General features: G+C 37.2%; 1 long non-coding RNA gene across 1 annotated transcript in view; it reads right to left on the minus strand.

The window, feature by feature from the left end:
- The window catches only part of LOC113913846, a 50,305-nt gene that overhangs the window by 22,953 nt on the left and 2,225 nt on the right, over positions 1–25,127 (minus strand). Inside the window, exons 2-3 of the long non-coding RNA XR_003517276.1 lie at positions 16,663–16,858; positions 16,186–16,239 (exon numbers count right to left, since the gene is read on the minus strand). This is a non-coding gene — a long non-coding RNA (uncharacterized LOC113913846). The remainder of the gene's footprint in view (positions 1–16,185; positions 16,240–16,662; positions 16,859–25,127) is intronic.

The following is a 25,127-nucleotide window of genomic DNA, read 5'->3' on the forward strand; positions in this document are numbered from 1 at the left end:
TCATGTTGCTTCAGTTTCACATATTGTATTTTATGATTTGAACATTTACTCTAAAATCTCCTGTGCCTCTTTAACAAAGTCACTCTGTAACAATCCTTTAGATAGGTACCAATATTTCTGAGTCAGTTCTGATATCTTGATGATTCAATGACAAGAGTTGAAGAGCTGTCCAACTTGTGTGACAACCTATAGTTCTTGGTCAATTAGGCAGTCTACCTAAATCTTCTCAAAAAGATTATTAAAGAAAAATAATATTGTCATTAATAATAAACAAAAACACTACATAGAAACACAAATTTTGAGATTCTAAAAATTTTTATTAACTGAAACTTTTTCCTACTACCCTGTGCAATCTCAAAGAGAGGCCTCAAATATGGTGTTTGGGGTGAAAAACAGGAGACACTAGTTTTGAGGAGGAGAAAAAAAAATAATATTTATTGGATATCTAATATGTGCCTTTCATAGTGTTGAGCTTTTTCTCCACAATTAACCTTTGAGGTATTAATTTTGATACCCATTATACAGATAAGGAGAATAAATGAAGCACAGGGAGATGAAAGTGACTCAAAATATCATCCAGTTAGTCGGTAACAGCCTTGAAATTAAACCTAATATTTTTATATTCCAAAGCTCTTATCAACATAGCACACTCATGTTTCATTATTTATAAAACATAAAGGTATGTGTTGGGAGGGGAGTATATCAGAGATATTTATAATTTATTTAATCTTCACAATAATACCGAGAAGTAGGTATTTCAATTATCATCCCCAATTCATAAATGAGAAAATTCAGTTGCATAGATAATTATGCTGCTAATAAGTTACAAAGGCAAATAATAAACATTCTCAATCTATTAAAAATGCTGATTTCTGACCAAATCTGGAATAGTAACATACAAAAATGCCTAAGGTTTTCCAACTAACAATAAGCAATTGCACTACTGGGTATTTATGTCAAAGATACAAATGTAGGGATCCAAAGGGGTACGTGCACCCCAATGTTTATAGCAGCAATGTCCACAATAGCCAAACTGTGGAAAGAGCCAAGATGTCCAACGACAGATGAATGGATAAAGAAGATATGGTATACACACACACACACACACACACACACACACAATGGAATATTATGCAGCCATCAAAAGGAATGAGATCTTGCCATTTGCAACAACATGGATGGAACTGGAGGGTGTTATGTTGAGCGAAATAAGTCAATCAGAGAAAGACATGTATCATATGATCTCACTGATATGAGGAATTCTTAATCTGAGGAAACAAACAGAGGGCTGCTGGAGTGGGGGGAGGTGAGAGGGACGCATTGGCTGGGTGATAGACATTGGGGAGGGTATGTGCTATGGTGAGTGCTGTGAATTGTGTGGGACTGCTGAAACACAGACCTGTACCTCTGAAACAAATAATGCAATATATGTTAAGAAAAAAAAAAAGAAGTAAAAGAAGAAGAAGATTGCAGGAGGGGAAGAATGAAGGGGGGGAATCGGAGGGGGAGATGAACCAAGAGAGACAATGGACTCTGAAAAACAAACTGAGGGTTCTAGAGGGGAGGGGAGGAGGGTGGTGATGGGTATTAAAGAGGGCACGTTCTGCGTGGAGCACTGGGTGTTATGCACAAACAATGAATCATGGAACACTACATCAAAAATTAATGATGTAATGTATGGTGATTAACATAACAATAAAAAATTACAAAAAAGTAAGCATAGAGCAAGATGGGAAAAACAGCAATTTATGAAGTTTTCATTTTGATATAGAAAGGTTTTTATGAATTTATATCTTTATAGTCTGCAGACATTTGACATAAAAAGCGAACAAAAAAGCTGAAAACACATTTTTCATTCTTTCTTTTCCTTTTTCCATTTTCCTTTCCTTTCCTTCTTTCTTTTTCTTGTATCCTAGAAAACATTTAAACTGATTTCTAATATACTTCTGTATATTCATTCATTTACTTCATGTTCAAGATACAAGGAATATGTAAGTGAATATGGTAAGCATAAACTTCTAGAGCCTACATTTTCAACAGAAACAAAATAAACAAGTAAATAAATAATAATATATAGGATGTTAGGTAATTATATATGAATGGAAATTTACTAAAACAGAGAACATGGATGGTGAAAGCCAGAATGGGGAAAGGATTGATACAAATTTATGCATAAAATCCTGTGACCATACAAGATGACCTGAAAGAATTTGGGGGAACAAGTCTTGCAGGTACTTGAGCAGATAATTCTCCCAAGTAGAAGGAATAGCAAATTCAAAAAACCCTGAGAAACAAGAACAAAGAGTACCACGAAATGGGCTCCACATCCTCCTGAGTATGAGGAGAATGAGTCAGAGAAATAATTTGGGGGTAGAAAGGTCTTATAGAACCTCATAGGCCATCTACTCAAGTTTTCTCTGAGTAAGATGAAAAGACAATAGAGTGTTTTGAGCAGAAAAATGTCACCCGACATATTTTAGAGGATTCACTCTGGCTGTTAGTTAAACAAACTAAACAAATAATTCATTTGAGAGAGGATAGTGACTTGAACCATGGTGGTAGTGTGGAGGTTGTGAAAAGGGTTTGGAATCTAAACATGTCATAAAAGTAGAGATGACAGTACTTGTTGATTCATAAGATGTAGGATATGTGAGAAAAAGAAACATCAGAAAGAAGTCCAAATATCTAGTCTGAGCAACTGTAAGAATGAATTGGCTTTTTATTGAGGTAGAGAATGTAGGAGAAGCCAATTGTAATGGGACTGGGGAAAGATTGGAGCTTAGTTTTAGGTATGTTAAGTGTGAGACACCTATTATATATCAAAACAGACAGGTGAACAGGCAACTAGATATATGAATCTGAAGTTCAGGGAACAAGTCAGGACTGGAAACACAAATTTGGGTTTGTCACTATTTTGACAGCATATAAAAATATGAGACTAGATGAAATTGATGAGGGAATTAATTCTGATTTTTTTAAAATAATGAGAAAATTTTCATGGATTGACCCTTATAGAGATATGGAAGATGCTGGTGAACCAGCAAAGTTAGTGACAAGGAGGTCATTAAAGAAGAGTACTGGATTTGTATTGTCTTGGAAATCTGGTAAAGAAAGTATTTCATGGGGAGAATAATCAACTATGTCCAATGCTGTTGACATGTCAAATAAGAAAAAAAGCTGAAAGATGACCATTGGACCTACCTTCAAAAGGAGGGAGATAAATGGAATTGATAGCAATGATAGTAAGTTAAGTCAAGAGGTTTTGTAGATAAGAGAGATATTACAGCTGAGCGTATTTGTATGACCATCAGAAATTTTGCACTGGACGGGCAAACTGATGATGCACAACAAAAAGAGAGAGGAATTAATGATGTCCTTGAATAAGAGATAGGTGGTAGAATCTCATGGAGGGGTGGTCTTCAATAGTAAAGGAGAGACCAGTTATATAGACTTAGATGTAAGGAAGTGGATAGACTTGGTGGTGGAAATTTAATCCTCAGTTAAACCCCTTAGTTTAAACCCCAGATTTGACATTGACTAACGGTGTGATCTTATGCTTTAGTATTCTCTTCCATAAAATGGATATAATAATAGCATTTACCTTATAGGGTCACTGTAAAGAGTACCTGAATAAATGAGCTAGGTAAAGGAAATGAGCTGAGAGTAAGATGAAGGGACAGTAGAGTGGCAAGGTGATAAGATTCAACAGTTTTATTCCTGGGTATCTTACGGTTTTGGGTGCACTTGTAAATGGGATCAACTCCTTAATTTCTCTTTCTTCTGTCTTGTTGTTGGTGTATAGAAATACCACTGATTTCTGTGCATTGATTTTATATCCTGCCACTTTACTGAATTCCTGTAGGAGTTCTAGCAGTTTTGGGGGTGGAGTCCTTTTGGGTTTTCCACACAAAGTATCATATCTGCAAAGAGTGAGAGTTTGACCTTCTTCTTTGCCGATTCGGATGATTTTTATTTCTTTTTGTTATCTGACTGCTGTGGCTAGGACTTCTAATACTATGTTGAATAGCGGTGGTGATAGTGGATATCCCTGCCATGTTCCTGACCTTAGGGGGAAAGCTCTCAGTTTTTCCCCATTGAGAATGATATTTACTGTGGGTTTTTCATAGATGGCTTTTATGATACTGAGGTATGTACCCTCTATTCCTATACTCTGCTGCTATGAACATTGGGGTGCATGTACCCCTTTGGATCCCTACATTTGTATCTTTGGGGTAAATACCCAGTGGTGCAATTGCTGGGTCGTAGGGTAGATCTATTTTCAACTTTTTGAGGAACTTCCATACTGTTTTCCAGAGTGGTTGCACCAGCTTGCATTCCCACCAACAGTGTAGGAATGTTCTCCTTTCTCTGCATCCTCGCCAATATCTGTCATTTCCTGACTTATTAATTTCAGCCATTCTGACAGGTGTGAGGTGGTATCTCACTGAGGTTTGGATTTGATTTCCCTGATGCCAAGCGATGTTGAGCACTTTTTCATGTGTCTGTTGGCCATTTGGATGTCTTCTTTGGAAAAATGTCTGTTCATGTCTTCTGCCCATTTCTTGATTGGATCATTTGTTCTTTGGGTGCTGAGTTTGATAAGTTCTTTATAGATTTTGGATACTAGCCCTTTAACTGATATGTCATTTGCAAATATCTTCTTCCATTCTGTCGGTTGTCTTTTGGTTTTCTTGACTTTTGCCTTTGCTGGGCAAAAGCTTTTTATCTTGATGAAGTCCCAATAGTTCATTTTTGCCCTTGCTTCCTTTGCCTTTGGTGATGTTTCTAGAAAGAAGTTGCTGTGGCTGAGGTTGAAGAGGTTGCTGCCTGTGTTCTCCTCTAGGATTTTGATGGACTCCTTTCTCACATTTAGGTCTTTCAACCAATTTGAGTCTATTTTTGTGCGTGGTGTAAGGAAATGGTCCTGTTTCATTCTTCTGCATGTGGCTGTCCAATTTTCCCAACACCATTTGCTGAAGAGACTTTTTTCCATTGGACATTCTTTCCAGCTTTGTTGAAGATTAGTTGACCATAGAGTTGAGGGGCCATTTCTGGGCTCTCTGTTCTGTTCCATTGATCTACGTGTCTGTTTTTGTGCCAGTACCATACTGTCTTAATGATTACAGCTTCGTAATAGAGCTTGAAGTCTGGAATTGCGATGCCACCAGCTTTGCTTTTCTTTTTCAACATTCCCCTGGCTATTTGGGGTCTTTTTGGGTTCCATACAAATTTTAGGATTATTTGTTCCATTTCTTTGAAAAAAGTGGATGGTATTTTTATGGGGATTGCATTAAATGTGTAGATTAGGTAGCATTGACATCTTCACAGTATTTGTGCTTCCAATCCATGAGCATGGAACATTTTTCCATTTCTTTGTGTCTTCCTCAACTTCTTTCATGAGTATTTTATGGTTTTCTGAGTATAGATTCTTTGCCTCTTTGGTTAGATTTCATGCACCCCAATATTTATAGCAGCAATGTCCACAATAGCCAAACTATGGAAAGAGCCAAGGTGTCCAACAACAGATGAATGCATAAAGAAGATGTGGTATATATATACAATGGAATATTATGCAGCCATCAAAAAAACAAAATCTTGCCATTTGCAATGATGCGGATAGAGCTAGAGGGTATTATGCTAAGCGAAATAAGTCAATCAGAGAAAGACATGTATCATATGATCTCACTGATATGAGGAATTCTCAATCTCAGGAAACAAACTGAGGTTTGCTGGAGTGGTGGGGGGTGGGAGGGATGGGGTGGTTGGGTGATAGACATTGGGGAGGGTATGTGCTATGGTGAGTGCTGTGAATTGTGTGGGACTGTTGAATCACAGACCTGTACCTCTGAAACAAATAATACATTATATGTTAAAAAATATATATATAGTAAGAAGGGAAAAATGAAGGGGGGGTATCGGAGGGGGAGACAAACCATGAAAGTCCATGGACTCTGGGAAAGAAACTGAGGGTTCAAGAGGGGAGGGGGTTGGGGGATGGGCTGGCCTGGTGATGGGTATTGGGGAGGGTGTGTACTGAATGGAGCACTGGGTGTTGTGTGCCAACAATGAATCATCGAACACTACAACGAAAACTAATGATGTAATGTATGGTGATTAACATAACATAATAAAATAAAAAAACATTCAATAGTTTTAACATGCTATATGTTATCACTGGAGATAGAGAAACACTGGGTTACACAAGTAGGAATTATGGAATATTTACATCTAAAACCTACATCTCATGGAAGATAGTGAATTTTTGCAAGGTTCAGAGGGGTGCCTAAGATTTTTAAGGAGACAGAAGTTCTAAGAAACATATCCTTAAAAATAAAAGTAAAATGGAACATAGTAAAGAGAGATCTTTTCCCAGTAGAGAAAGAGACTAAAGGAGAAATGATCCAATCCTTCCTGAAATGTCCTCTTCTCTCTATTGCAACAACTACCCGTGTGCTAGGTGCATCTATGATACAACCATATCAAATTACTAGCTATAGCTTCCAAATAAACCAAATTTCTCATCTTCACTTTTTTCTCACATTGTTCTTTCTCCTTCTGTATTTTTCCACCTTGTAGACATGAATCCACTTTTCAAGACTTAGACTAAACAAATTCTCTGCTTTGTGAATTGAGTAATTTCATTATGCTCAATAATTCCCTCTGTGTATTTCTATTAATGGGACTTATAATACTTTATTGCATTATCTGTTTACATATTTATCTCCCTCTATGAGACTATAAGCTCATGAGAGAGAATCTTAGCCATCTTAGTTTCCCCTCTGCCCTAGCAGAGTACATTATACATTTCAGATATGGAATAAATGTTTTGACTAAATGAATTAATACATGAAGTTATGAGTTAAGTATTACATAACTAAACCTCTCAACCTCATAAACCTATAATCATGATAAATACAGATGACCCACCAAATTGCTATAATATTGAGACACCTTTGAGACACCTACACAGAAGTAAATTTTTAGTTACAGGTATATATTTAAATAAGACACATACATTTAACAAACAAGTATACATGATTTAATCAGTAGATACCAGATGAATCTGTACTAATCATTCGTATTTCAAGTTTACCTCATTTTCCCATTTATTATTTTATAAACCATCTTAGACTACAACAATCTCTCCCTCTTCTAAATTTGTCAAGAACTACTGTCTGTATTGCTTACTTCACTATTAATCATGTACTGCCTTATGATCTCTCTTATATTGTTATATTAAATAAATTGAAATAGTGGAAGAGGTTTAAGAGGTACAAACTTCCAGTGATAAATAAGTCTCGGAGATGAAATTTCAGTATAGGGGATATAGTCAATAATATTGTAATAACATTGTATAGTGACAGATGGTAACTAGACTATCAAATCACTTTGATGATGTACTCCTGAAACTAATAGGTATTGTATGGAAATTGTTAAGAAATGTTAAGAAAATCCAGGGAGAAATCCAAGGAAACTTCACAGAAAAGGTGAGATCTGATATCTATCTTAAAGGGTAGTTAAAGTTTTTCAGTTGAAGAACGGAAATAGGGGCATTCTTGGCCAAAATGGCAGAATATGCACAATAACTGGGCATTTGAGTAACTAGGCATATTTCAACATGACTAGAGCAATATAACATTAAACCAAATCAGTTTTAATTCTCAATTTTAATCAAGCTCAATTTATCAGTCCACCACCACCCTCCCCCCCCCGTGGTACACACAAAAGAGTAACTGCAAAGCCTTCAAGTTAGTTGACCTAGTCCCTAGTTCAAGAGATATATGTGACCCTTTAGTATTTAATATTATCATGAAAGATCTTATCTCATTCTCCAGCTAAGATCATGTGCATTAGCATATCAAGAAACTGACATTAAGGGCCCTGGGTGGCTCAGTTGGTTAAGCGACTGCCTTCGGCTCAGGTCATGATCCTGGGGTCCCGGGATCGAGTCCCACATTGGGCTACCTGCTCAGCAGGGAGTCTGCTTCTCCCTCTGACCCTCTTCCCTCTCGTGCTCTCTATCTCTCATTCTCTCTCTCTCAAATAAATAAATAAAATCTTTAAAAAAATAAAAATAAAAAAAAGAAACTGATATTAAAAGGTTTATCTGATAGAGGTCTCCCTAGTTATGAGAAGATAACTTGTATGTCTTAGCTAGAGGAAAGAAAATGATATAGGATAGGAATGGGGAATGGGGACAGGAGACAACAGAAAATCCCACCCCCTTTTTAGGCCTAGGGCAGTTGGGAGAAAAGAAAAAGAATAGGTAGGCAAAAAAGTCAAAATTGAATTACTGATTTCTGCTCTCTGATCATCTATTTGGAGGGTATGGATAAGTATATTAGATAGCTAAGCCTGTCCAGGCAAGACATGGTGATAGAAGTTTAATGATAAGGACTTGAAGATAGAGATGATTAGCCTCTGTAGTTGAAGGTAAATCATCAGACCAGCAGGCTGGAGAGATAACTTGGTTGGATCTGGAAGTCTACAGACCACTCACTGGTCAGGTAATAGAGAAAGAGTTAGGGAGGGAGATCTAACAAGCCACAAGAGATTAGATGACAATTTATCTCAGCCACAAATGCCAACAGAACAAGTAACACACAGGGATCCAGAGATCACAGGAGTAAGAAGGCATTATGCCAAGGATGCTGACTCTTCAATTATTGAGAGAAATTCCCTTCATGGGAATGCCCTATACTAGGGAAGGGAATGGGAGGCTCTGAGGGAGGCTGAACACTTGTATCACAAAGACTAAAGGCTCCCTGAATGGAGTATTTAAATAATAAAATCAGATGAAAATTTAAACAGGATTGGAGATGTAACTGGATTCTATAGCTGTTTTTCCTGTTAACCAAATGGTTGAAACTTGGGGTGGGGAGTGGGGGGCAAGTTCTTTTGGGGCTGAATGGATCATTAGAAAGTAATGACTGGAGGTCAACCTGTTATAAAACAATAAAAAGGAAAAAAAATGGGGTAACTAAAAGAGGGAAAGAAAAGACAAAGACATTAGTTGTCTGCTTGCATGTTTGATTGTTCATGTAGGAGGCCGAGAATATTTGTATACTAAAAGGTCAAGAGTCAATGAAGAGAGATTGATAATACAAGAGAAACTCTTGGGACTTAGTACCCAGAAATAAGAGCTAATACCCAACGTTTGTTGAGTGGTTACCAAGTGTCAAGCACCATTTGAAGATTTTACATGTATTAACTCATGTAACATTTACATCATCACCACCAGCAGATGAGGTAGTACCTGCAATTACCTATATTTTATAGAATAGGAAACCAACGCATAAAGACAAAGGTGGCAAGATTGGACAGCCCGGACTTATATTTTCATTGCTACTCCATAACACACAGCCAGTGTTGATGCAATGTATATATCATCAATGCATGATCGATGGACAGTTCTATAATAAATACGCCATAGACATACTGGAACAACACTGACAAATGAAGGTTGGCTCCTGACGGCAATTTCCCAGCCCGTGACATCATCGTATTAGTGCAGACATAACACTGAGCTTTTATATATCATGGAATTTTATATGTTATTATATTAAGTGGCATTGTTGCAAGTTGCATTCTCTCTTGCAACATGCAGGATGTTTACTCAGGAGTGTCCTTAGGATGACTCTGGAAGAAAGGAAAAGGAAGCAGGACCAGGCAGAAATAGGTGTAAAGCTGTGATGCAGGTCTCATAACAGCAATAGCTCAATTCATAGGAAGTTCTAGAACTAGAATGACCTTTCAGAGTTGTCCCCACTTGGGCCAAGATGGCCAAAACTCTTCCTCATCGGTCATTAGATCTAGGAACTGTGTGACTTCAGGCAAGGGGCTAATATTCAAGTCCTTACAGCACTTTCAAAACAGGGCAGCGAGAAACACCTGGGTGGCTCAGTTGGTTAAGTGCCTAACTTTGCCTCAGTCATCGTCTCGGGGTCCTGGGATCAAGCCCCGAGTCAGGCTCCCCGCAGAGTGGGGGTTCTGCTTGTCCCGCTCCCTCTTCCCCTCCCCTGCTCATGAGCTCTTGCTCTCTCTCTCTCAAATAAACAAATAAAATCTTAAAAAAAGAAACCAACAACAGGGCAACAAATCTCTCTGAGGGGGCACTTGGGTAGTACCTTACAGTGTCTGCCACAGGCATTTATAGAATTGAACTCTATAAAATTGCCATTTCCACATTTCAGAAGGTATCAGAATATTGGCTATTTCACATGATTCAGATTAATATATATTATCTAAATTATGTCTATGTTGTTTTACGTAAAAATGAGAAGCATACTCTGTAGTCATTTGTCATAGGGCTAGGGTTGGATAGACCAAGAGTATTTTTAAAAGATCATATAACTAAGGTTCCCAATGCAGTGCTAACAGCCTAGTAAAGATATTTAGCTTGTGCAGACTCTAAAGGGTAGAGAATATTATGTTATTAGATTAAATGACATTGTTACAGGTATGATTGTTCATATGTATAAATATATTTCTTTTTCCTATTTGTTCTTGTCTAGCACCTCGTCCTGGAAATTTCACACAGCAAGGGCTCTGTAAATGTAAGTTAACTTTGGATAAAATGATCTGGTTAGAACATTATCCATGTGTACTGATGGGTACAGACTTATAAGTGCAATATGATATAGTACAATAGCCACAGGACTTGGACTTAAGACCCACTGTTTTTAGACTTGCTTATACAACTTCATTGTTGGGTATATTAGTTTCCTATTGCTGCTGTAACAGATCATCACAAATTTAGTGCATTAAAACAATACACATTTATTTTCTCTAGCTCAGACGTCTTAAATAGGTCAGCAAGACTGCATTCCTTTTCGCAAATTGGAGGGGAGAATTCATTCCTTGACTTTTCTGGCTTCTAAATTCTGCTTCTGAAGTCAGAACTCTTACTCTTTCACTCTGCACTCCTGCCTTTCTCTGAGTAACCTAAAATAATGTGACCATCTCAAGTCCTTTATTCAACCACATCTGCAAAGACCCTTCTGACTTCAGCAAGATATTTTTAGGTATTAGGATGTGGACGTCTTTGGGGAACCAGTATTCTGTTTACCACACTGGGTGATGTGGTACAAATTGATTATCTTTCTTGAGGGACATTTGATTTTATTTAAAGATTTTATTTATTTATTTATTTATTTATTTATTTATTTATTTAGAGCACAAGCAGGGGAAGCAGCAGGCAGAGGGAGAGGGAGAAGCAGGCTCTCCGCTGAGCAGGGAGTGTGATGTGGGGCTTGATCCCAGGACCCTGGGATTATGACTTGAGCCAAAGGCAGATGTTTAACTGACTGAGCCACCCAGGTGTTCATTGATTATCTTTCTTGGACCTTATTTTCCTTATCTGGCAAATGAATAAAGTCCCTCCCCACCATGTTAGAGACCGCTTTAACATTCTGTGTTTATGAATTTATGAATAACAAATAGCAAAAAGTGCTTTAAGTTTTCTGCTTTACAGAATTAGTGTGATCTAAGATGAGACATGTCAAATTATCATGTGATAAAGAATAGCAATGTCAACAATCAGGACATAAATACTCTGTAATCAACTCTAGAAAGAATTGAGAATGGTGAATCGTATCCCCCTCTCATTCCCCACCCCTACATGATTGTTCATTTGAGTATCTAGTCCTTTCTGGACACCTTATCAATCACATGTCCAGCTCATATCTGAAATATTACAAACTCCAAGACGCATCATACTCCAGAACATGTTATAAAATATATTTTTTATAATTTTAGCTTAATCGAAGTATAATTGACACACAAAATTGTAAGACATTTAAAGTGTACACTGTGATTTGTTACCTGTATGCATTGTAAAAGAGTTCTTCCACTGAGTTAACACGTCCATGTCTATCACCTGTCTTATTCATCTTTTTAAAAATGAGAACATTTAAGTTTTACTCTCTTCACAAGTTTCAACGATACAATACAGTGTTATCAACTGTAGTCACCGTGTTATCACACTAGAACTCCATTCTTATTCATCTTACAGCTGAAAGTTCATACCCTTTTACCAAACTTTCCCTATTACCTCCCCACCCCACCACCCAGTCCCTGGCAACCACTTTTCTACTCTCTGTTTCTATGAATTTGCTTTTTTTTTAAGATTCCCCATATAAGTGACATTATGTACTATTTGTCCTTCTCTGTCTGGCTTATTTCCCTTAGCAATATGCCCTCAAGGTCCAGCTATGTTGTCACAAATGGCAGGATTTCCTTCTTTCTCATGGCCAAAAATCTTTTATAATATACCAGTAGCATGAATTGCTTAGGCACACATGTCTGGAAATAAACAAAAAGCTACATCACTTTTCATGTAAGCGTTTTCTACCTGTGAGTTTACTAACAAAGGTAGAACTACGAGTTATGGCTGTTTTAATTTGTGTGTCTGTGTGTGTGTTTGTTCTGATTGTTCTTTTGTCATTCCAGTAGCCATCAGTCTTCCCAACAGTTTATTCCACAAGGACAGTTCTTGGAGTTGAACCTTCCCTGGCTTTCCGTTTTGCAGAGTAAATTGTTTCTTCCAGCTTCAAATGGGAAAGAAAACATTTTTTCCCCTTTGATTGAAAAAAAAAAAATTGTTATACTTTAAAAAGGAGAGAAACAGTTTTATTCTTATCTTAGCCCATTCAGACAAAAATACCAGAGACCCGGTGGCTTAAATAACAAAATTCATCCTCACAGTTCTAGAGAGTGGGAAGTCTAAAATCAAGGCACTGTCAAACCGTGTCTGGTGAGAACCAGCTTCCTAGATGGCCATCTCTCCACATGGAGGAAGGGGTAATGAAGCTCTCTGCCCTCTCTTTTATAAGAGTTTTATTGCCATGCGTGAGGGCTTCACCCTCAGGACCCAGAGGCTTCACCTCCTAATACGATCACATTGAGGATTAGGTTTCAGCATACGAATTTTGAAGGAGACACATTTAGTATACGGCAATTCTGAAATCTAGGTGAACTAAAAAATGTTTCTTGTTAGTAGGCCTTCGGTATAAACACTCACCTATTCATTCATGCTGTACTACAATGTTGTAACTGGGCTTCCCCACAAACAAGAACTGTAGTTTTTACTTGGTGACTAAGAAATTAAAAGTGGCTTCACAAAAGTACTCATTTTTTTTTAAAGATTTTATTTATTTATTTGACAGAGAAAGAGCATGAGCAGGGGGAGGGGCAGAGGGAGAAGCAGACTCCCTGCTGAGCAGGGACGCCCCCCCACCCCCCACCCCCGACACTGCCTACCTGGATCTCAGGACCCCGGGATCATGACCTGAGCTGAAGGTAGACACTTAACCAACTGAGCCACCCAGGCGCCCCCAGTATTCAATTTTGAAGTAAGAATTCATACAACCTGTTGCTTGCCACTCCTTACTACCAATCGATCTTTTTGTTTGTTTGTTTTGTTTTCCTCTAATCTAATCCTCATAATCTTCCTATTAAAACACAATGACAAAAAAGAAATAAAAGATAAAAATAAAATAAAACACAATGACTGTTGGCCAATATGCATAAACCCTACATGCAGGTACAAAATACTACACATACATATTCCTTATGATCTATAACATTGCAGACAAATAAATAAACACAAAAGCATCTGTGATTTTAATCAGAGCTATCCTTTTCATTGTCATTTCAAGTCCTCAGAAGTAATGGAGTTCTGCAATAGTATATAGACCCCTCCTTTCCCTCACCTCCCACTGTAAGATGTACCCCTACACTAACAGAATGATGTTCCCTGAAATGAAGGAGAAATGGAAATAATAATAAGATTCAAACTGGATGATGAATACACTTAAACAATTCTGCTTTTGTTTGAATTTAATTGGTTTCAATTACACTCTTCCTTGCTTTATCTATCAGTGCTGCTTTGAAAGTCAGACTTGAAAAGAGAATGCTGAATTATTCTTTTAAGAATATCCTGATGCATATATCAACCTCAGTGAATTCGGACTTTTCTCTCTCTCAGAATAATAGATGCCCTACTACATTGGAAATGCAATTAAATTACATATTAAATGCATCCTATAACTAACTGAATCCATCATGGTGTCTGATTTTTGTGGGTATCAAATAGCAAAATGAATCAAAGGTTACTGAACAAAAGTGACATTTTTCAAAGTTTTTCCTGATGTTTTCTAATTTCTTTTTTTGTGTCTAATTTCCACTTAATGTTCTGATAAAAGCACCTTATAATGTGTTGTCTTGAAAAAGTTTCTTGTGTTGGGAATTATTGCTCTTAAGACCATCTTTTCCTTTTATGGTGAAGATATACAATTTAATACTTGCAGTAGCATAGCAGTGAAACCTGGTGATGGTATTAGTAAGTCTTATAGTCTTTGTCAAAATGCCGCCCTTGTCTGTGCCTCTAGAGTGAGGGGAGCCTTCTCTTAGTCTCTAGTCTTACAAGCCATTATATGACAGTCCATCTAATGAAAGGTCATATCTTCTAAAATGTAATTGGGTCATCAGTTATTAAAGCTACACAAAATAAAACAATAGGAGAAAAACCCAGGGGCACCTGGATGGCTCCATCAGTTGAGTGTCTAACTCTTGATTTTGGCTCAGGCCATGATCTTGCGGTTGCGGGATCAAGTCCCAACCACGTCAGGCTCTGAGTTCAAGGGGAGTCTCCTTGAGAGAATCTCCCTTTTTCTCCCTCTCCCTCTGTCCCTCTCCCCATCCATGCGTACTCTCTCTCTCAAATAAATAAATAAATCTTAAAAAAAGAAAAAAGAAAAACCCAAATTATCCTTTTGGTTAGTCCACTGATAGTGTCTTAATCACTTTTTTGTTTTGTTTCAAATTTTTATTTAAATTCCAATTAGTTAACATATAATGTAATATTAGTTTCAGGAGTAGAATTTAGTGATTCATCAGTTACATAAAATACCCGGTGCTCATCACAAGTGCCCTCCTTAATACCCATCACGCATTTAGCCCATCCCCCTCACCTTCCCTCCAGCAACCCTCAGTTTGTTCTCTATAGTTAAGAGTCTGTTTTATGGTTTCTCTCTTTTCTTTTTTCCCCTATGTTCATCCATTTTGTTTCTTAAATTCTACATGAGAGTGAAATCATATGGTATTTTTCTTTCTCTGGCTGACTTATTTTGCTTAGCATAAAGACTTTAGTTCCATTCACGTCATTGCAAATGGCAAGATTTCATTCTTTTTTATGGCTGAGTAATATATCTATATCGATATCATCTATATCTATATATAGCTGTTGAGAAGGGTCACTCATCTTTAGACAGGGCACACCTTTCCAGTTACCACAATCCCTACCACAATTTACAGCCTCCCTAACACTGAGAAAGAATGCCAACTGCCATTTGTCATTTTACACATGGCCCCTTTTACTTCCTGTACATTACTTCTCAGACTTTGTAAGAATCTGAGTTTATAATCCCAGGCTAATACTAATTAGATCATTCACCAATGCATTAGGAAGGAAATAGTAGTGAGCTCCAAAACTTGAAATCATATATTCTGATACCGCAACAAGACATAATTCAACTGGGAATGTTTTTCATTCATTCATTCATTCATTCTCTTATTTATTATTTCAATACTTATTGACAACCAACTACATACCTGGCACTGTGTTGGTTGTTAGATACTGTAGTAAACAAAGTGGGTATTGTTCTTTAAGCAGAGATAAAACTTATAAACTTGACAAAGTACATAAAGAAAAACACAGGATGCTATGAAATCATATGAGAGAAAATGGAGTTTTTCAAAGAGGGAAGAAAATCATCCAAGTCCAAACAAGATAGCCAAATTATGAACGTGTGACTAAAAATGATTGTTGAAAAAGAGATATAAGAGAATGTTATAATAATAGGTCTGAAAAATAAATTAAAGATGCACTAATATAAAAAGAGAACATTTACTAGAGATCATAAAAGATACCATAGATGAAGAACTTGTCTATGCCTATGAAAGGAGGTAGAATATATAATAAATTCTATATAGGTTATATATATATATTCAATATATAATGTGTGTATATATACATGTATATACACACAATTATCATTTGGCAGGCGCTGGATTAAATACTATGATAAGTATCATCTAATTCTCTTAACAACCTTATGAAGCAGGTTGTATTATTATTCATGTCTTAGAGATGAATTCCTTGAAATTCAGAAAAGTCAAACTTACCAAAGTTTATACAGCAAATGGCAGGATCAGGTCTCAAACAGAAATTCTCTGATTCTAAAATATAAGAATAAAACAAAAATAAGACATCTCATCAGAGTTTTCCATGACCTAGGTAGAATATCCCTCAAGATCATCCAGTTTGCTTTGTTTAAAATCGGACCCATCAATCAAACTCCTACCTAATTTTTCATATGCTCATGGAGCCTTATCCCAGAGAACATGGTGCCCTAGATAGTAGACATTCATTCCTGTCCATGAGAAGAGCACACTGCATTGTAAATTCCAGAACTGACATTTGTTTATTTAACCACTCTTCTTTGTTCTTGGATGCATGAATCGATACCCTAGAGTTTAACCGACTCTGGATGGACTGAAACGGAGGTTTTGGGGCTTATGAAGTTTGAAAGTATTGGGCTTGTTCTGAACTCAGTGAGAGTCAAACAGATGGGGGGAGAGTACAAAATGCCATTTAATTACCTTTAAAGACTTTTAAAGGATATAGCTTTCAATCTGCAGTTAAGTTGGCTTGCTGTCACTTTGTCCTGAATGTGACAGATTCTTCCATGCCGTTGCTGGCATAACTGAGCAAACATGGGGCTTTCTGCAGGCCCAGGTTCTCTTTCTGCATGGTGAAGGGTGGTAGAGAATGCACTCTCTCTACAGTGGGTTAGCTCTGAAAGGTAGAACCAAAAAGGGGCTCAGCCATGCATACTATTTTATGCTCTCACATTCTCAAGAAGCACTTTACCTGCTTCAGTTCACTTAAAGGTGGAGGGGGCCACATGGAACAGATGAGAAGGAAATGAATTCTGCTAGAATCCTGAATGAGCCTAGAAGCAGATGATCCCCCAGAGCCTTCTGATAAGAACCTGGACTTGTTCAATATCTAGATTTTTGACCTGTGAGAGTCTATGCAGAGAACCAAGTCTGGCTCATCTGAACTTACCTATGGAAACTGTAAGCTATTAGATGGATGTTATTTTGAGGTGCCAAGATGGTGGTAATTTGTTACCACTGCCACCAAGAATCACTTCTAGAAATATGGCAGACCAAACAAGGGAAAGTCAGCTGGAGGATCCTGACTGAGCAGGCTACCATTCTTCTGCTTTAATTTTAGTATATTTTGGATATTAACCTCTTACCAGATATATGGTTTGCAAATATGTTCTCTCATTTTGTAGGTTGTCCCTTCACTATGCTGATTGTTTGTTTTGCTATGTGGCATCTTTTTCGTTTGATGTATGCCATTTGTCTATTTTTACTTTTAGGCATGGGTTTTTGGGGTCATATCCAAAAAAATCATTGCCTACACCAATGTTAAGCTTTTCCCTATGGTTTCTTCCAACCATTCTAAGGTTTCAGGACTTACACTGAAGTCTTTCATCCTAGTTGAGAGAGCAGGCCTGGATCTGGGAGGTTGGGAGACTGGACCCCTCAGAACTGGCCTGGAGGTGATGTCTACCAGGCCAACCTGGCAATGGGTGGGCTGGGAGCCTGGGGCCATGGGACTCTGCCTAGAGGTTAGATCTCTGAGGCCGTCCTAGTGCTGGGGCAGATCAAGAGTCTGGAGTCTGAGGGTCTGGTGCTGGTGTCTGGGATAAAGTCGGGTACTCACTCCTCTCCCCTTGACCCATGGGGAAGCCCTCTCTGCTGCCTGCCCAGATTTGGGGGAAGGGTGACTGGGATAATGTGAAACCGTTTTTCCTATTCTCTTGAAGGAGGCTCTTCTTGTTTCTGTGCTCTACTCAGGAGCTCTAATCTCTCACATGGGATCCTTAGCCCTTGTGAAGGCATTTTCATGCATGGATAATTGTTCAAATTGATGTCTCTGTGAGAGGAAGAGCACTGGAAACTTCTCTCCCACCATCTTGCTGATATTTTACCAAAAATTCTTTATAGAATCTACCACTTTAGTTTCAGGAAACTTATATTCGACTCCAGATTGTAAATATCCAAGTAACTTTGTATAAGGAAAAAAAAAAGACTTAGCTATTTAAATTCTAGGCTATAGGCATATGGTTAATATTATTGTTATTATTTTAAATCTCTAAGGTGACATGTCTGTCAGAGGGGGATTTAGGTGTTATCTTAATGTGCACTTGTTGATAAAATGTGTTGTGCATAGCAGAATACCTGGGGAAACATTATGTTTTATTGATTGACTCGATTATGTTGGCACAGAAAATAAATCTTTCACAATAAAGGATATTTGCTGTCCCATCTACAGAAAGCAGAATAAAAAAGATTAAAAAAAAAAAGAATCAAAAGGTTTAGCAGCAGCATTAAAATCACTTTCATGGACATCGTAGAAAAAAGGGCAATACATTATATAAGTCCAAAACAAACTTCTTGAACATTCCTTTCTTATAAATACAGATACATATTTTAAAATAACTTACTATGCTTTATCTGACAAAACATTCTATCCTTATACAGAGGTCAATATAGTGCTAATAAATTAGAATATGTTAGGTAAATTTGATATATTTGAATATATTAGATATATTTTATAAGAATATTTAAAATTCATAATATTCCCTGTATCAAAACACACAGATCTCTATGAATATCTGAATAAGCTCCCTAAGTAAAATATGTAGATTAAAAAATAATACAGATACAATAATTTCTATTATTGATTTCTTTTTTTCTTTCTCTTAATGGAATTTCACTAGCCCAAAGTACCCAGAAAAGATGAGATATCATTAATCAGGACTTTAAAAAGTAAAATATGTTCTTCCTTTATTTATAACCATAATGTAGTTATATGAAGAATGCTGTATTTTTAGCACTGTAATTCACAAAATCATGCTGGTATATACATGGATTTACAACGATAAGGTGGGAGGGATGGGGTGGCTGGGTGATAGACATTGGGGAGGGTATGTGCTATGGTGAGTGCTGTGAATTGTGTAAGACTGATGAATCACAGACCTGTACCTCTGAAACAAATAATACATTATATGTTAAAAAAAAAAGAAGAAGAAAAGAAGGTAGTAGGAAGGGAAAAATGAAGGGAGGGGAATCGGAGGGGAGATGAACCATGAGAGACTATGGACTCTGAGAAACAAACTGAGGGTTCTAGAGGGGAGGGGGTGGGGGAATGGGTTAGCCTGGTGATGGGTACTAAAGAGGGCATGTACTGAATGGAGCTCTGGGTGTTATATGCAAACAATGAATCATGGAACACTACATCAAAAATTAATGATGTAATGTATAATGATTAACATAATAAAATAAAATTAAAAAAAGAAACAATGATGAAAAGGCTATAAAAGAGGTCTTGTGATTTCCAACTAGAGAAAACACCAAGAAACAACAACAAAACCTCAAATAAGAAAATAATAGAAGAAAGACGGGAAGCAGGAAGGTAGATACAAAGGAGTGAACACAGAGAAAGAGAAAAAAAAAAAAGGAACGTCCTTTGCTTAGAATGATAATGGTAGATATGTGACGCTCAAAATTTCAAACATTGTGAAAGTCACGTCAGGGATGAAAATAACATTGTACCTAATCTTATAATAAAACTAGAGCAGCACAGGAGATGTTTAAGCCCAATAGAATCTTTTCTGACAGTTTTAATAAAATACTTATAAAATCCTTTATTCGAAAACAAGCCCAGAGGTTGAAAATATACATAAGTTCAGCAACATAAGAGCAAAATTCAGATTACAACCATGCAATGCACCTTTAGGGCACATTAACATGTTTGCTTACATTGCAAGCCTTAATACTGTTAGGTATGTATTTCTCCATGAATCAGTGTCTCTGTCAGAGAAAGAACACAGAGGGAAAGAGAACTTTGTAGCAGACCTAGGACACAGCATGCTCACCCAGAAGTAAACCATTCACACGTTTTTACTTGATTGCTATTTTGACCAATATGTATGGAAACAGTGCCTGGTTAGGAACAGACTATAAATTATATAGATAAGAAAGAGTATTATTTTTTTCCTGTGTAAATTAAATTAACAATTTATCAAGACTCTGCAAAGAAATAGGTTTTATTAAATTTTGCTGGAAAAGCCTGACCCACGTAGATTCAAAATGAGAGGGACTGGGGCAGGGCAAATTAAGATTATATACAGGAGAAAAAGAATTTTTTTTTTAATTTTGGCTCTTTGAATTTTTTATGCATTCCAGAATTTTGTGTTATAAAAAAATAAGCCTGTATCAGTCAGGGTTCAATCAAAGAAAGAGAACTCTTATAATTATGGAATGAGGGATTTATTGTAGGACTGAGAGGTTATGTAACTATTAAAGAAACTATAGAGATGAGGGACAAAAAAGAAAAGCTGGAGGCTCAGAGGTTCTTTTTAAAAAATTTTTAAAGATCTCATTTGAGAGAGAGAGAGAGAGCATGTGTGCGCATGAGCAGGGTGGAGGGGCAGAGGGAGAGGGAGAAGCAGACTCCCCACCCAGCATGGAGCCCACTGTGGAACTCAGTCCCAGGACCCTGAGATCAGGATTTGGGCTGAAGGAAGGTACTTAACCAACTGAGCCACCCAGGCACCCCAAGGAGAGGTTCTTAAAGAGCTTTCCTTGAGCACTGACATAAGAACACGAGAGGATATCTGCAGCCACTCCTAACCAGCTGCCATAATGGGTTTCAAAGGAGAGCTGGTGGAGTTGTCCTTGAAGGACTGTTGTCTCTCTGTCTTCTCCTGAGCCTGGTGTTGCTGCTCCTCTGCAGAACTTCTACAGAAACAAGTAGAGAGAAGAGAGCATAAGCAGGAATCAGCCAGCACCTCTTCATCTGTCTCCTGTCACAGGAAACCCATCTGATACAACTGAGGGTTCTGCTTCTCTTCCACTTTGCCCAAATACACCAACAATTTCTCACTGGGACAACTCTACCTGGAACCATTCAGAAGTGATTTGAGAAAACTTGTTGGAAAGTCTTTTCCAAAGAAAACTGTTGGAAAATTTGCTTCCTCACCTTCTTCCTAGTTTTCTTTTTTTTTTCCTTTTACTCTTCTAAAAGGAAAAAAAACCTAAACTAAACTCAATATTAATCACTTTCTAAATATCAGTGATTGTGCTAGGTGCTCAGGTACAGGGATAAGCCATATATATGGACACTCACTCACATCATGTAATTTAGTATCTAGTTTCATGCCTTACTCATTTGAGTTGAATCTCCAAAGTGGTTTGCAATACACAGGACAGACCTACCAAGAGAATGGAGTCAAGGGTGGCATGCCCAAATACCTTCAGGGACCAAGCGCATAACTAGAATATGCCAAGAGTCTTGGAATAATATCAGAGGGAAAAAAGGGGTTTCTAGGAACTCAAGAGTCTCCTTAGGGCTTTCTAGTATAAAGCTCAGTATAGTTTCTAAAATCCACAACAGGGTAGGATGGTATCCTTTGTATTTTGTATGCTAAAGAAAAAGATAGGAACAAAAATCAGCAAATATGATATGGTTTCTTTGGCTAGCATGATTAAAATTATCCACGAAGGGAGTCAAAAGAGCGGCAAAGTGTAAGTTTTGGCACTAGACCCATGGTTGTTAGAAGCCCATCTTGAGAATATTTCTACAAAGCTCTGTCAATAAAAGGATGTAAAGCCTTCCTTATGTGTTTAAACAGTATCTGATCACAAGTGGAATCAATTTAGCAAATTAAGGGTGAGAAGGCAAAACACACTTTTATTACCCTCATTTGACCGAAAAAAATCATTAACTGTTCCCATTACCAAAAGTGGTGTTTCCTCTGCCATATGTTGAAGCCTGAAATTTGGATGCAAATCCTTCTTTGCTTTCTCTCATACATTTACTTTCTTTCTGCCTAGTGTTCAGATCCTTCCAAGTCTAAACAAGGGACAATGTCATATGTTTTAAACCCCCAGGCCAGCTGATGGGGAAAAAACATTCAAAACAAGTTGGTTCATGGATTTGCACATTGCCATTAAATCTTCGACTGTCACCCAAGACCCTCAAGGGGGAGAAAAAAAAAAAGTCCTAGCTTTTTATTTACAGTGAGAGGTTACTGAGGTGGAAAAAGCTATTAGGATCCAAACAGGGAGGTCCGATGTCTCTTACTTATTCCATGGGGCCTTGACTAAATCTGATTCATATTCAAGTGGGTTGGCCTTTTGTGGCCTGCTGAAAAGCCATGAAAAAAGCTTTGACAGCAAGAATGACTGCATCACAAATAAGCCTTTCTCATTTCCATGTCTGTTTCCCCTGAGACTGATTTTATTATGAAAACTTAAATGCACTAGCTTCAGGTTCTCCTTTCTTCTTGATACCACGGTGCATGCGTTGACTACCACATGCCTTCTACCTGGAGCCTCAAGGGGCATTACCCAGGCAACTATCTTTGGTTAACACTGTTCATTTTCTCATACTGATAGGCTTGAGGAATCTGTTAGCTTTATTTAGTGTTTGTGAATGATATCTGACACTGATGTAGTTTGTCCATCAGAACCTTAAATAATCCTCCAACAACTAAAATATGCACACACATGCGCGCGTACGCATGCACATGCACGTGCACCACAATGGGGTTTTCTGAAGAGTTGTAGTCAATTTACATTAAAAACTGGGGTGCCTGGCTGGCTTAGTTGGTGGAGTGTGTGACTCTTAATCTCAGGGTTGTGAGTTTAAGCCTCACATTGGAGAGTCTACTTAAAATAGTAAACTAAATAATAATAATAATAATAATAATACATTTAGGAATTAAGTTAAGCTTGAAATTCTTGGATGAGCTATCTTCTCTTTCTTGAAAGGACGTCCTTAAAAATTAATTTTGATTGCAATAAATAGCTTTATAATTTTTAAGGAGTAATAAATTTTGTTACTGTTAAGAAACAATGTATAAAAATTTTTATATTGTATAAAAAAATCAAGTCATTCATAAAAGATAAAAATAAAAATTTACAAAACCCATCATTAATAACAATTACTGACATTTGGTTAACAATGCCATAACCACTTGTCTGTGCCTATATACACATACACAAGGTAGAAGGAGATACGTATTTTTAAAATATCAGCGGGGGTTTAGTTTTACTCACATGTAACCAAATGAGAAGAAACTGAATGCAACAGAAGACATATGCATGACTGAACTCCAAAAAAAATCTTTCTTCCCAAGGTATGTTCTTTAGAAAGTTCCTCCAAAGATAAGGGAAAATATGTTGACTTCTTTATGAGATTAGATACTCGGTAGTATAACATTGACATTTTACTAGGAAAGATGATGTTCATCTTCCTTCTATTGTTTTATTATATTTTACTATGTCATTTTTGTATTAACTATATCACTATTATAGTTTATAACGAAGCCATTGTTCGAAAATTCATTTAACTTGGCATTAAATCACTTCGGTGTCTTTTTCTCTTCACCACAATTCCCACTTTCTAATCTCTTTATTTTTCATGTAATCATTGGCTACATTTCATCTTCAGGTGGTTTTGTGAAGACAAACACGTGGGTGCTATGGTCCTGTGGGCTTTCAAATGTGAGAGTATTTTCTGTTGCCCTTATAGTTTAAGTCCAAATTGACTGTATATAAAACCAGTGGACCAGGGAGCCTGGGTGGCTCCGTCAGTTATAAGTGTCTGACTCGAGTTCGGCTCAAGTCATGATCTCAGGATCTTGAGATCAAGCCTGGAGTCAGGCTCCTCACTCAGCAGGGAGTCTGCTTGAGATTCTCTCCCTCTCCCTCTGCCCCTCCCCCTGCTCATTCTCTCTCCCTCCCTCTCTCTCTCAAATAAATCTTTAAAACCTATGGAACACACTTTTACCTTCAGAATGTTATCTGTTATTTTATATTCTGTCTTCAGATAATCATAAGACCACCCAAATCCATGTTGTCCAAAACAATTTACAAACTTTAGGTTTTTTTTCTACTTGTATAAATGATATTTTCCTTCAAATTTTATTAATTTTACCAAGATATATCTTGCTGTGATTATTTCTACCAATTTCTCTCAGAACACAATTGCCACTTTCAACTGAATATATAGGTCTTTATGTCAGAAAACCTTTATTTTATGTTTAATGGGTTTTTTCTCTTTTTCTTTCTCAGTGATAATGTTGATGTAGTCTCCTTTGTCCCCATGTAGCAGCCTCCTTAACACTTGTAAGTCACTGTTCTTTTCAATTCCATACACTATGTTGTCTTTAGGCCATATTTGTATGTAATCAGTTGTTCTTCGAGGTTTACTAGTTAGCTTCATATCTCCTTTCATTGTTTTCTCTTCTTGAACCTTTATATTTTTTTAGCTCTTTTTGAAAATAACTCACATTGTCTATAGTATTTGAGACTATGGATAATATTATGTGATGTGTGCTTTTCACCCATTTTGTTTTTGTTTTTGTTTTGTTTGTTTATGCTCTTTTTCTCCTTAAAAATGTCTAAATTTGCAGATTTTATTTATGCAGATGTTATTTTATGGGACTCATGTGTGTCTCTTTATATTTGTTATTAGTCCCAAAAAGACTCAGGTGACTGTTAAGGAATTATTCAAGGAGGGGCACAACGGAGTGAGAAATCTTTACTTGGATTTGTTGTCTCAGACACCCTCGCATCCAGTATGTTAATTTTCATAACCCTGGGAAAGACAGTATATTTCCCTATGGTTTTCCTGTTTAAGAGTTCAGTGTCATTACAGCAAAGCCCTTCATGATTCAGAATCTATGCATTTGAAGGTGGTACTCATAGATTCTTCCTTTTCCACCCCACTTTAACTCCTGTTGTCTGCTCAACTAGAACATTCTGTCATAGACAATAGAAATAACTAGTTTACATGTTTTGCCTCTTATCTCACCTCTCCTGTGACATTCTGTCATACTGAACTGTATAGGGACATAGCCTACCTTCATGGTGGCTTCTCCACAGCTTTAGACCACCTGCTTTAAATCAAAGCATCATTGAATATGCCTTTTAGGATGAGGCCACTGTCTTTACAGGAAATCTTTATGCTGCCAGCC

This window comes from Zalophus californianus, chromosome 11 (genome assembly GCF_009762305.2).
Source record: "Zalophus californianus isolate mZalCal1 chromosome 11, mZalCal1.pri.v2, whole genome shotgun sequence".
Classification (NCBI taxonomy): domain Eukaryota; kingdom Metazoa; phylum Chordata; class Mammalia; order Carnivora; family Otariidae; genus Zalophus; species Zalophus californianus.